The sequence below is a fragment of the Schistocerca americana genome, chromosome X (assembly GCF_021461395.2).
Source record: "Schistocerca americana isolate TAMUIC-IGC-003095 chromosome X, iqSchAmer2.1, whole genome shotgun sequence".
Taxonomy (NCBI): Eukaryota; Metazoa; Arthropoda; class Insecta; order Orthoptera; family Acrididae; genus Schistocerca; species Schistocerca americana.
In genome coordinates, this window is record NC_060130.1 from 640,259,854 (window position 1) to 640,274,742 (window position 14,889).

At 41.9% G+C, this 14,889-nt stretch overlaps 1 protein-coding gene across 7 annotated transcripts in view; it reads left to right on the plus strand.

Annotated features, from left to right (window-relative positions):
- The first annotated feature begins 250 nt into the window (after positions 1–250).
- The window catches only part of LOC124556688 (centromere protein J), a 288,468-nt gene continuing 273,829 nt past the window's right edge, over positions 251–14,889 (plus strand). For all 7 annotated transcript variants that reach the window (XM_047130658.1, XM_047130657.1, XM_047130659.1 and 4 more), the window contains exon 1: positions 251–420. The gene's annotated coding sequence lies outside the window, so the exon portion shown is untranslated. The remainder of the gene's footprint in view (positions 421–14,889) is intronic.

Here is a 14,889-nt window from a genome sequence, read left to right on the forward strand (position 1 = left end):
CTGTTTGTGCGAAACATACGATAATGAAATGTAATAGAGCAAGTTATCAAAATTTTCGTAAAACAAAAATGAAATAAATAGTTTATCAATTGATTTCTCTTACAGGTGCTATAACGTATTCTTTGGGAATACTGCTTTTCCATATTCGTACACATCCCCATAATATGAAATAATATTTACATTTACAGAGATAATGAGACGCTTCGGAATTTAAATAGGACAGCTAAATGGAGTTTGTATTGTAGACTACAGTTGGCAGCAGTTCGTGAAAACACTTTAGGCGGCATATCCGAAGTGATGTTGTGATTCTAGTTTTCAAGTGTCAAAAGTAACAAGTTTTTATTAAATGAGGTGTGATAGTAAGTTGTTCGTCTGCATGACTTCTTGTTTGAGGGAAACACGTGTTATTTCCGTAATTATGTAAGTTGTTTATCACATTTGTATGGTCGTGCGTACTTGGAGTATATTTCCTACTGTAATGGAAAGACCAACCAAGAGCGATATTATTTCTAAATTCGAGATGTTTACATGTTTTTTTAGATGCCCATACCAGTTTTGAAGTTTCACATTTGGGAGCAACATCTAAATAAAATGGTACTTAATTGTAAAAGTATTTAGATCAGGTATTTGAGTGCCGTTACATCGTTGTTATTGTTTTGAAACTTACCATGGGCAGTACAAGTAAAATTAATATTCAACTTCTTAATTACATGGCACCCTTTAAAACTTTGTGCTAGGTGATACACGAAGGGAGGGGAAAAACAGTACCATGTCCGGCCACGAATGTGTGTTTGTAGGGTGGCTCCAGCAGACAGTTGTTGCATGTTATTTAGACCTCTGCTTTTACCATATGTAAGCTGTTTGTGTCTCAGAAGCCATACATGAGCAACTAGGAAGCATTTAATAGCTTCTTGACATTACGTTCTCTATGACATTTAATTTCATGCCTAAAAGTCATTTATACTTAAACTAGAGGGTGACTGAAGTTATTTTGAAAAGATGTGTTCCTTTGTGTTAGCAGTTGGAAATCATCACACATCTGTTTGACGCATCTAAGGCAGAAAAGTTCTTATCCCACTGGAGTAGTTAGGTGGCTGGTTAGTTTTGTGTTCCATGGTTTATTTTGTGTGATATATCTTAATGATATGGAATGGGTCACTTTACATTCACGTCGCATATTATTTTGTAAATATGGATATGTGCTGAACATTTGTAAGATTTGTTTTGTTGTATATACAGATCAGAATTAGTAGGCGTAATTCCTACCCACCACCTTTTATACATTACAGTAATAGAAATTCTTCTGTGGAATACAAGGAGTTGTCAAGGAGAGACCTTTTCAGTTTGTTTTCAAAATTTACTTTGCTGTCTGTCTGGCTTAAGTGATCAAAAATTTTAGTTGTAGCATTGTGCACCTGTTTTGTGCTAAAGACTACCTGAATGTAGGATAATGAATGTCATTTCTCATTCTGTTGCTGTAATTATGTATGTCACTGTTCCTTTTGAACTGCAGTGGACTATATACTAGAAACTTAATAGGTGAATAAATACACTGTGAAGCAGCAGTCAAAATGCCCAACTCCTTAAACAGATGTTGACAGCATGATCATGGGTGAGCACCACACATACATTTTGACTTGTGAAGACTTTCGTGTGACATTACTGAATGAAAGTATGTAAAACATGTTAGTTTACTGATTTCTCACTCCCCCAAGATTTGCAGTGTGATTCAAAGTGCAAAAGTGGCTGAACTAATTTGTGTTAAGAGTTCCAAAATTTGCTTTCTCCTGTTCAAATTTTCATCAGTGTGGAAACTTAAGAATTTTGAATTTTCCACTGTATTTTTTCCTCGCCATGTGTTTCATTTATTATTACCATGTGTTTCACGTATTATTGGTGTAGAATCTCTAGATGTGCAGAACTGTAGTTGATGTGTTTTTAAAATTGAGGGTGAGAGCAGTTGCAGGAAAACAGCTGTTGATACTTTTGAGGTCACTGCTTTTGTTTCTGTCAAACCTGATTTCTCCGCAGTCAGAATTACATCCCCAGATTGTGTTAGTTCAGTTACCAAGTACAACTCGCTGCATACGTTTGGTTAAGTATGACATTATTCGTTAATTGGCTGTACCATCAACCCCACAAAACGTTAGTTAACTAGGAGAATACTGTGTCATTCGTATAGTCAAATGCCTCGTATAGGTCGCAGAAAATAGCAGCCAGTTCTATTTTATTTAGTGAATGTAAAATGTGGTGGGTGGACTTGTTAATGGCATTCTCAGTAGGGCAACTCTTCTGAAATTCCTCACTCCTGTCACCTTTCTTGGAGGGGTTTGATAATAGCATATTTCAATCTCTCTGGAAAAATGCCCCAAGTTAGTGATGTAATACATATTTTGGATAAGACAAGACGTACTATATGGAAAAAAATCTTTAGCACTCTATTGAAAACACCATCAAACCCAGATGTGCTTTTATTTTTGAGTGAATGTATAATTTCATAGGGAGAAGTTGGTGATACATTCATATAATTGAATTTTATGAGAGTTGCTTTTTCAACAGAATGCTGTGAGTTTTCTCTTTACTTTCTACTATATTTCTGACTAAAATCGATTTGTACCATGAGTGTAAAGTGCCTGACGTGCCATAGAATCGTTAGCTCTGGGGTCTGGTGTGATGGATGTAGTAACTTTTTTCATTGGGGCAACTGTAGTGGCGTGGGAATTGGGAAAATGAGCGAGACTCATCAGTGGTTCTGTAGGCTATGCAGTAGAGATAGAAAGATTGTGGAACAAGAGGGGAAAATTGCTGCCCTTCAGGCTGAGTTAGATGAGGCTACGCGAGAACTGGGCAGGTTAAGTGGGAGAAGGGTAAATGGGTGGGAAGTGGCAACAGGCATAAGGAACAGGCAAAGAAATTCTTCTGACAGCTTTGTTATTAATGTACAAAATAGGTTTGACCTGTTGCCTCAGTCAGAATCTGATGAGCCTCTCACAGAAGTAGATGTAGACAGGTCTCAACAAGCTTTCAGCAGCAAATTGAATAAGAATGTAGGGAAGTCTGCAAAGAGAAAGAAAGTCTTGTTGCTAGGTAGTTTGCATGCTAGGGGTGTGGGCCAACTTCTGCAGGATGAATTAGGGTCAGAATACCAGGTCACAAGTTTTTTCAAACCTAATGCTGGACTGAGGCAGGTTACAGAGGATTTAGGTTCACTATGTAGAGGCTTTACTAAGGAAGATACCGTGGTTATTGTGGGTGGGCCGGGCAACAGTATTGACTGAGATCCGGGGTACAGCATAGTGTGTGACCTGGCAAAGATTGCATCAACATCGAGTCATACCAGTGTTGGGTTTGTGTCCGTTCTGGAGTGCCATGACCGACCTCATTTGAGCTCTTCTGTCAGGAGAGTTAATTTGGAGTTGGAACGGCTACTTGGATCTGGTGCGGGGTCACACATTGGTGTGGTTCCTGTTGATTCACTCTGTAGGTGGGACTATACTAGACATGGCCTACACCTCAACAAGAAAGGGAAGGGTAAACTGGCTGGGCTGATAGCAGGAAATTTAAAGGGGGGAGGAACTACATCTCATGGTGGAAACTCTTTTTTAGTGTAAGATCAGTGTCCAGTGGGAAACTCCGCCAGGCAAGTACTAAAGATGTTAAAAAAGTTCAAGATACTCACAAAAGGAAGGTGAAAAATAATGTTAGTATATTTCATCAAAATATTGGGGGATTGAAGAATAAAATTGATGAGCTTCTGCTTTGTTTAGAAGATATAGAAACTAAAAATGTAATAGATGTACTATGCCTGTCTGAGCATCACATTGTCACTGATATGCAAAAGGTTAGCATCAATGGGTACAAATTAGCTGCACATGTAAGTAGAGATAATATGATGAGAGGAGGAGTTGCCATATATGTCAAAAGCTTCTACAGTGTAAAAAAATTTAGAAACTAAAAAATTTTGTGTAGAGCAACATATGGAAGCATGTGCCACTGAACTTAAACTAAATGATGGCACTTTCATAATTGTAACAGTGTATAGGTCCCCCTCAGGGAATTTCCAGCTATTTCTAGAAAACTTGGATGCTTTGTTGTGCTCTGTCAGACAGGGGGAAGCAAATGATCATTTGTTGGGATTTCAATGTTGATTCCCTGAAAGAGTGTAATAGGAAGAATGACCTTGTAGTATTACTCAGTTCTTTCAATTTGAACTCCGTCATTGATTTTCCTACTCGGATAACAAAGAACAGCAGTACATTGATAGATAACTTTTTTATAGACCAAGATCCTGTTGAGAATGGTCTTTCAGATCATGGTGCACAGCTAGTTACAGTACATGACATAGCTCCATGCAGTATATCAAATCAGACTTTCAAAGCAGTGCGTTCAATTAACAATATAAATATTGCAAACTTTAGGGAAAGCCTACAGCAACTAGACTGGGATGAAGTGTATAAGGAACCTGATGCAAACTTGAAATGTAACTTATTTCACGATACATTTTTAAGCGTATTTGAAAATTGTTTTCCCAAGAAAATAGTTAAACATGATTCCAAGAAAACATATAAAAAATCGTGGCTAATTAAAGGAATAAGAATATCTTGCAACCGTAAAAGAGAACTGTATCTAACAGCAAGAGGGAGTACTGACCCCGAAATTGTTCAATATTATAAAAACTATTGTGCGGTACTAAGAAAAGTTATTAAAAAGTCCAGAGGCATGTGTATCGTGTCAGTAACTCTGGTAATAAAATTAAAGCAATTTGGAATATTATTGAAAGGGAAACAGGGCAACCAAGAGCACAGGAAGACTTTAGTGCCATAAAACTGAATGACAAGTGCACTAACAAACAATCAGAAATTGAAAATATTTTCAATAATCATTTTTTAAATGTTGTGGAGAAAATAGGGTCTAGATCTTCACTAGAAGAGGCAAGGCTACTAATAGAAGAGGCCATACCTGTGCAGTTTGAAACAACCGTAATTCCACCAACCTCTCCCTCTGAAATCAGTGAAATAATAAACTCACTGAAAAGTAAAAGCTCTTATGGAATTGATGGCATTTCCAGCAAGGCACTTAAAGCTTGTTCCCCACAGATAAGTAGGATTCTCAGCCACATATGTAATAGCTCTTTGGAGCAGGGTGTTTTCCCCGATAGACTGAAATATGCCATTGTAAAACCATTGCATAAAAAGTGGGACACGGATGTCAACAACTACCGCCCAATCTCTCTTCTGACAGCTCTATCAAAAATTTTTGAGAAAGTAATGTATTCAAGAGTAGCCTCCCATATTTGTAAAAATAAAGTACTAACAAAATGTCAGTTTAGTTTTCAGAAAGGCTTTTCAACAGAAAATGCTATATACACTGTCACTGATAAAATATTAAATGCTCTGAATAACCGGACATCACCCATTGGTATTTTTTGTGATCTCTCAAAGGCCTTTGATTGTGTAAATCATGGAATTCTTTTAGATAAGCTAAATCATTATGGTTTGAGGGGGGCAGTGCACAAATGGTTTAATTCATACTTAACTGGAAGAATACAGAAAGTTGAAATAAGTGGTTCATGTAATGTTAAAACATCAGCTGATTCCTCAAACTGGGGGGCTATCAAGTACGGGGTCCCACAGGGTTCGGTCTTAGGTCCTTTACTGTTCTTGATATACATTAATGACTTACCATTCCACATTGATGAAGATGCAAAGTTAGTTCTTTTTGCTGATGATACAAGTATAATAATAACATCCAAAAACCGTGAACTAAGTGATGTAATTGTAAATGATGTTTTTCACAAAATTATTCAGTGGTTCTTAGCAAACGGACTCTCTTTAAATTTTGATAAAACGCAGTATTTACAGTTCCGTACAGTAAATGGCACAACTCCAGTAATAAATATAGACTTTGAACAGAAGTCTGTAGCTAAGGTAAAATTTTCAAAATTTTTAGGTGTGTCCATTGATGAGAGGTTAAACTGGAAGCAACACATTGATTGTCTGCTGAAACGTCTGAGTTCAGCTACCTATGCTATTAGGGTTATTGCAAATTTTGGTGATAAGAATCTCGGTAAATTAGCTTACTATGCCTACTTTCATTCACTGCTTCCGTATGGCATCATATTCTGGGGTAATTCATTGTTGAGTAGGAAAGTATTCATTGCTCAAAAACGTGTAATCAGAATAATTGCTGGAGCCCACCCACGGTCATCCTGCAGACATCTATTTAAGGATCTAGGGATCCTCACATTATATATATTCACTTATGAAATTTGTTGTTAATAATCCAACCCAGTTCAAAAGTAATAGCAGTGTGCATAGCTATAACACCAGGAGAAAGGATGATCTTCACCATGCAGGGTTAAATCTGACTTTGGCACAGAAAGGGGTAAATTATGCTGCCACAAAAGTCTTTGGTCACCTACCAAACAGCATCAAAAGCCTGACAGATAGCCAACTAACATTTAAAAATAAATTAAAAGAATTTCTAGATGACAACTCCTTCTATTCATTGGCTGAATTTTTAGATATAAATTAAGGGAAAAAAACTTGAACATTAGTGTCGTGCAATATTTTGTGTAATGTAATATCTTGTACAGACATCTTTTATTAACCTGACACGTTCCACATCATTACGAAGTGTCGTATTCATGATCTATGGAACAAATATTAATCTAATTTAATCTAATTATTAAATATATTTGCTACCATTGACTCACCATTTAAAGCCCTTCCATTCAGTTCAGTAGAACTGTTATCCTGTTCTGTGGCCTGTTAGCATTTCGCTACATTCCACATAGCCTTAAGTCTGTTGTTGGAATAACTGATATCCCACAATATTTGCATGTTCCTAGATTCTTAATAACTCATCTTAGTAATTTTGAGCAGGTTTTGTAGTGTGCAACTACTGCAGGATTAATTTTGAGCAAGTTTTGTATTGTGCAACTACTGCAGGATGTCTACTTGTTCTTACCAACAGATACATTTCCCCTTTCCTTTCACAAGACACTTTAATCCCTGTAGTGATACTTTTTTTTCATGTTTGTATAATGTCCTTTCTGATAAGCTAATGTGCAAAGCTATTTTCAAATACTAATATGACTTTATCATGGAAGATATTAAATTTTATGTTTGAATTTTTTTGGTACGTTATAAATTTCACCCCTTGTGGGTTGGGTTGTTTTGGGGAAGGAGACCAGACAGCGAGGTCATCGGTCTCATCGGATTGGGGAAGGACGGGGAAGGAAGTCGGCCGTGCCCTTTGAAAGGAACCATCCCGGCATTTGCCTGGAGCGATTTAGGGAAATCACAGAAAACCTAAATCAGGATGGCCGGGCACGGGATTGAACCGTCGTCCTCCCGAATGCGAGTCGAGTGTTTAACCACTGCACCACCTCGCTCGGCACCCCGTGTGATCTCTTGTAAACCATTCATGAAAAAAGTTAATCTGATTTCCACTGAGGAGTATCTGTACTGTAAGACACTGCAGGCAATTTCAGGAAAACAAGGACATTGCAATGAAGGTGCATTTATTGACATATAGTTCCTAGAATTGGGCAAAATAAAGCTAAAAGTATATATTTTATCATGTAATTATCATTTTACAAAACTTTCATTGTAGAACATGTAAATTTTACCACCGATTATTGCCTTTTGTCTACTGAACAAAACACTGAAGCAGTGTATTATTGCAACCTTGTTTATAGTCTAGTGGGCCATTCTTGAGGCTCCCCTGCAGGTCCGGGGGTTTGAATAGGCCCGAGGTATTCCTGTCTCTCGTAAGAGGCGACTAAAAGGAGTCTCTAATCTTTCAGCCTTTATCTGATGGTTCCCTGTAGGGTTTGACCTCCTTTCTTCAAAAGTTTTCCAAATAGTGAGCCAATTGCAGAAGGGCACCTTAAATGGTTCATTGTGTCCGTTGTGCATAGAGATCTTTAGTCCACTTTCTCATCGCCACATTTCAGTCCTGTCCATTCTCCATCTCTTGGGTGAGGCCACCTTCCTGGGTGCATTTTCCTCCATCCTCTGTGTAGTATCGCGTTCTGCGCTGTCTACGATAATGGACTTCGTAGCTTGTTTGCGCCTGATATCCAGCACAGTAGCCAGTCTGTTGTGGTGGGGCCACCATGTACCCTGTTGGTTGTACCCCCTGACCACACAGATATCGCTCTGCTGGTGCCTGCGCCGTTAACTCTGCACATTTGCCAAGGAGTAGATGCCCATCACCCTGGGGCATCGGGACACCTGGCAATGACCATCCTTCCAGGTGGCCTTTGCTGCGGCTTGGTGGCACCCATGGGGAGGGCACCTGGTCGGAGTGGGTCGCATCAGGGCAGATGACACGCCTTTAGGCATAGTACGTCATCTCTTGCTGGTGGTGAAACACGAGCAGTCTCTAAGCGTTCAAGTTCTAACTTCAGTGCTAAGAAATTTGACCCCAAATCATCCCCCCTCTGGCTACGCCATGGGAGGAACGCCAGGCTAAGGATGGCAGCAAAGCTTATTCACCCCAGTAGCTTGTATGTATGAGAGTTGATGGGGAATCTTGCCTGCCAATGAAACCATCAAAACAGCATCCTCTGCCCAGTCATGGGCACTACTCACCTGTGACAAGCTGGAGGATGTTTCTGTTTCCATTACACCACATAAAAGCTTAAATATGGTCCAGAGTATCAAATTTCACAGGGACCTTCTTTTGCAGTCTGACAATGAGCTGCATGCCAATGTAAAATGGTGAGATTTCAGTTTCATTCGGTGCGTCCATCAAGGTCCGAGGGATAATCAGGTTGCCACCGGTACCATCTTGGCCTTTGAGGGTGACACATTACCCGAGAAGGTCAAGGTGATGGTCTACTGCTGTGATGTAAAGCCATATATCCCTCTCCGGACACGGCGCTTTAAGTGCTGGGAGTTCGGCCCTATGTCTTCCTGCTGAACTTCGACTGTCACCTGTTGGGATTGTGGACGTCCTTCACATCCCAATACTCCCTGTGCCCTGCCTCCCATCTGTGTCAACTGCAAAAAACACCATTCGCCTTGCTCGTCAAAATGCAGGATTCTCCAGAAAGAAAGAAAAATAATGAAATACAAGACCCTGGACTGACTGACCTACACTGAGGCTAAGAGAAAATATGAGAGGCTACATCCTGTGCATATGATGTCAACCTACACTTCTTCTATGACAATGGTTCTACCAGCTTCCATTCTGCGACATGCATTTGGCTCTCGGAGGCGGAAGGCTACACCTGCCCCCCTGGTGGAGGGGCGCACTTCCATACCTGCTGCTCCTGTACAACCTACTTCAGGAGCAAACCCCCCCCCCCCCCCCCCCCCCCCCTCAACCATCAGGGACGTCAGTCCCCACTTCTCAGCTGAAGAAGTGCAAGTTTCCTTCAGCTCCTGTCGCCAGGAAGGGATCCCTTGGCTGACTCACTTCCCAGGTTCCTACCATTGGCAAAGCTGACACCCGCCAGTGGCTGAAGCAACCACAGGTCATACGGCTTCACGGTCCTCCTCAGTCCCTGAGACTGAATCAGTGAAGCCCTCCCAGCCGGACAAACTTACAGAGCAGAGAGAGAAGCCTAAAAAGGAGAAGACCCCCAAGAACCAAGGCACTGCGGTGCCACCCACACCACCACTACCTACAAGCTCTGTGTCTGAGGATGAGATGGACACTCTGGCATCCGTCGAGGACCTAGACCTTGCTCGCTGAAGACCTAGACCTCACAGGACCCGTACACACAATGTATGTCGATCGCAGAGGTACTCATCTGGTGGTAGCAGATGACCCTGAGGCGTAGACTGCCTCATTGAGTGTTTCATGCCTTCCCAGTCTCACGATCACGTCATCCTCCAGTGGAACTGCGGCGGTTTTTTCCACCACCTGGTTGAGCAACAGCAACTGTTAAGCTTTACATCTGCTTTCTGCATTGCCCTCCAGGAAATCTGGTTCTCGGCAATGCGGACCCTTGCCCTCTGCGGCTGTAAGGGATATTACAGGAACTGTAACAACTATAATAGTGTGTCAGGTGAAGATTGCTTCTATGTCCTGAACTCGGTATGTAGTGAACCTGTGCCCCTTCAAACCCCTCTTGAAGCTGTATCTGTCAGGATAAAGATGACACAGGACATAACTGTCTGCAATGTATATCTTCCTCCATATGGTGCAGTACCTCTGAACATATTGGCTGCACTGATTGATCAACTCCTTAAAACTTTCCTACTTGTGGGAGATTTTAATGCGCATAACCCCTTGTGGGGTGACGTCATGCTTACTGGCCGAGGTAGGGAGGTCGAAAATTTACTGTCACAACTTGACCTCTGCCTCTTACATACAAGTGCTGCCACACATTTCAGTGTGGCACATATTCGGCCATTGATAGCTCGGTTTGCAGTTATGGCCTTCTCCCATGGAGAAGCAAATGACGATCTGTGGGGTAGTGACCACTTCCCCATCTTCCTGTCACTCCCTCTGTGTCATGCCCATGGATGCCTACCCAGATGAGCTTTAAAATAAGGCAGACCTGGGAAGCCTTCAAGCTGCTGTCACCACTGAATCTACCCCATGTGGTGCCATCGATGTTGTCGTTGAGCAGGTCACTACAACGATAATTTCTGTGGTGGAAAACATGATCCCTCGTTCTCTGGGGTGCCCTCGGTGAAAGACAATCCCTTGGTGGTCACCGGAAGTCGCTGAGGCAATTAAAGAGAGTCAGTGAGCTCTACAGCAACACAAGTGGCACACTTCTCTAGAGTACCTAATAGCCTTTTAGCAGCTCCGTGCCGTCGTTCGCCAGCTTATAAAATGACAGAAGCAGGAGTGTTGGGTGAGGTGCGTGTCTACCATTGGGTGTCATACGTCACCTTCCCAAGTCTGGATGAAGATCAAATGTATTTTTGGGTACCAAGCCCCAACAGGTGTTAACATACATGGCATGTTATCTACCGATGCAAACGTGATTGACGAGCACTATGCTTGAGCCTCTGCGTCGGAGAACTACCCTCCAGCCTTTCGCATCCTCAAATGGTGGATGGAAAGGGAAGTCCTCTTGTTCACTACATGCCACAGTGAACCCTGTAACACCCCATTTACAGAGTAGGGGCTCCTCAGCGCTCTTGCACATTGCCCCGACACAGCTCCCGGAATGGATCGGATCCACAGTCAGATGATTAAACATCTCTCATCTGACTACAAGCGACATCTCCTAGTCATCTTCAACCGGGTCTGGTGCGATGGTGTCTTTCCATCGCAATGGCGGGAGAGCACAATCATTCCAGTGTTCAAACTCAGTCAAAACCTGCTTGTTGTGGATAGCTACCAGCCCATCAACCTCACCAACTTTCTTTGCAAGCTGCTGGAACGTATGGTGTGTTGGTGGTTGGGTTGGGTCCTTGAGTCATGTGGCCTACTGGCTCCACATCAGGGTGGCTTCCACCAGGGTTGCTCTGCCACTGATAATCTTGTGTCCCTCGAGTCTGCCATCTGAATAGTCTTTTTCCAAATGCCAACATCCATATGACATGACCTGGTGACATTATATCCATGCCACATTGTACGAGTCAGTTCTCTGGGGCCTGCTCCCAATTTTTATCCAAAACTTCCTGTCACTCTGTAAATTCCGTGTCAAAGTTGGTGCCTCCCATAGTTCCCCCTTGTATTCAGGAGAATGGCATTCCACAGGCCTCAGTATTGAGTGTCTCTATTTTTACTGGCTATTAATGGTCTGACTGTTGCTGTAGGGCCGTCGGTCTCGCCTTGTCTGTATGCGGATGACTTCTACATTTTGTACTGCTCCTCCCATACTGGTGTTGCTGAGCAGTGCCTACAGGGAATCATTAACAAGGTGCAGTCATGGGCTCTAGCCCACGGCTTCCAGTTTTCAGCCGTGAAGTCTTGTGTCGTGCATTTCTGTCGGTGTTACACCGTTCATCCAGAGCCAGAACTTTACCTTAATGACGATCCACTCACTGTAGTGGAGACATATCGATTCTTAGGACTGGTTTTCAATGCCCAAGTGACTTGGCTACCTCACATTCGTCAGCTTAAGCGAGAGTGCTGGCAGCACCTCAGTGCCCTCTGCTGCTTGACCAACACCAACTGGGGTGCAGATTGCTCTACGCTGCTGCAGATCTACAGAGTCCTTGTTCAGTCCCACCTTGACTTATGGAGTCTGGTTTATGGTTCAGCAGTGCCCTCAGTGTTGTGTTTACTCGACCCAGTACACCACTGTGGTGTTCGCCTAGCGACGGGAGCTTTTAGAAAGAGTTCGGTGACCAGTGTCCTGGTGGAGGCCGGAGTCCCTCCATTGAAGGTTAGGGGTGCACAACTGCTCACCAGTTCTACTGCGCATAGTTCTCCTGCGCATCCAAATTACCATCTCCTTTTCCCAACCACGGGGGTTCATCTCTGGCATTGGCCCAGGTCAGGGCTACAATTGCAGTTCCTGTCCGGTCCCTTCTGTCTGAACTGAAGTCCTTCCCGTTACCACCTCTCCTCGAGGTCCATTCATGTACTCCTCCATGGTGTGCACCTAGGCCGCAGGTTCTTCTGGACCTTTCGCATGGCCCTAAGGACTCCGTTAACTCTGTGGCTCTCTGCTATCACTTCCTCTTGATTCTCGAGATGTGCCGGGGCCATGAAGTGGTTTGCACCGATGGCTTTGTGGTTGGTTGTCACACAGCCTTTGCGTATGTTCGTGGAGGACATATTGAACAGCACTCCTTGCCACATGGCTGCAGTGTTTTCACTGCAGAGCTGGCGACCATATCTTGTGCTCTTGCGCACATCCGCTCATGACCTGGAGAGTCACTTCTCCTGTGTACTGACTCCTTGAGCAGCCTTCAAGCTATTGACCAGTGCTAGCCTCACCATCTTTTGGTAGCGTCCATTCAAGAGTCCATCTATACCCTGGAACAATCCCGTCATTCAATGGTGTTTGTGTGGAGTGACTTATGTCCCCAAGGAAAAAACTGCAGAAAATGTTGAAATGCTGGAACAAAGATTGTCTGGAGTCAGTCCTGTTCCCAAGCTGCAGTCATTACATTAGTTTTCTTGTGTCAAAGAAGGTCTGCTTAAAGTTTTGGCAACAGCAAAATCAGAGTTCCGGTCTGTTGTTACTTCACCAGGATTAAAACAACAATGAAGTGGTCAGTTGAACATCATTGTTGCAGATTTTGTTGAAGCTGTTCTAGTGATGCGGACAATATTTCTTGTGATTCAGTCATACATGGCAAAAGTGGAATATGTAGGTAATGAAAGTGTAACATTCCTTTAAATGGAAGAAAGTGGCAAATTTTGGATTTCACCTGTAGTGAAGGGTGAGTCTATTGAAGGTAGGTCTGTTGTGAAGAGAAAGTTGTGTATTCCAACATTGATGAACAGTTCTCATTTGACTAGAAATTTTTTAAAGGGCTGTTTGATTTCAGTGTGAGTGTTTGTGCTTTTCTATGCAGTAGTTTAGTTCAAATAGTATGCATTTAGTTGTGTTACATACTGAAATTCAATATTCTATGTAAATCATACATCAATTTGTCTCACCTGTAACCGTATGACAGATCTTACATAGTGTCATGCATTGGTGCAATGTAGTAATTCCTTTCTCATAGCTACATGTTTCTTTAATAGAAGAATTTAAGTTTCATTTAAATGTGGCTTGGCTGAATTGTGGCCACTAACAGAGGAGAATTATTATTTTGATGTTAGATTTGTTCAGTTCCGTGTCAATTTCCCATCCCACCTGTATCAAATGGTTCAAATGGCTCTGAGCACTATGGGACTTAACTACTGTGGTCATTAGTCCCCTAGAACTCAGAACTACTTAAACCTAACTAACCTAAGGACATCACACACATCCATGCCCGGGGCAGGATTCGAACCTGTGACCGTAGCAGTCGCACGGTTCCGGACTGCGCGCCTAGAACCCCACCTGTATCATTGCTTTTATTTATTATATTGCAGACAGTTCAGTACGTATTCTGAACGCTGTATTTGTTAGAATTAACTCATTTTGTTGCTTAAAACAGTAACTTGACTTCAAATAACTTACGATTCCTAAATGTAAAACACAAAAATTCTAGTACAAATGTCCCTCCCAAAATTGCTTCGGTGTTGATTATCTTAATTTCCTTTATGATCAGAGAGAACATTTGTTAATGGGTAAACAGTTACTTTCTTGGTTTGAGCTTCATCAAAGAAAACAGCTATTAGGGTCCTACTGTCTTTGCCTACCCAATTTGGAAAGTTAATTACTGATATCAAATTGTAGGATCCAAATAAGATTTCCAGTTATTTTTTTCTTTCAGAATCCTTTAGAAAATCTACACTTAAGTCACTACAGACTATTAACTGCTTACTGCTTTTTAACAGATAGCAGAGATGTTGAGTTGCAGATAGACATGACAAAAAGACTGTTAAATAAGTAGGCTTTCGGCAAAAAAACACACACACGCTGATGAACAACAGGGGACTGTTCTCAATTGACTAGAACTTTTTTAATAGTCTGTTTGAGTTTATCGTGAGTGTTTGTACTTTTTCATGTTGTAGTTTGGCTTAAATAGGATGTACTTAGTTGCACCACGTACTGCAATTTAATATTATATGTAAACCGTACATCAGACAATTTGTCTCACCTGTAACTATATGACAGGCCATAGTGTCATGCATTGGTGGAGCTTAGTAATTCTTTTCTCATAGCTATATATTTTCTTAGTAGAAGAATGTAAGTTTAATTTGAATGCAGGTTCTCTCTCTCTCTCTCTCTCTCTCTCTCTCTCTCTCTCTTTCTTTCTCTCTCTCGCATCTGACTGTTCCTCCTTGTACCAAAGCATTTACCTTTTGCCACACGAGGAAAGCTTTATGTAAGAATGGTTACATTAGAGCAGGAGGGGCGGTGTC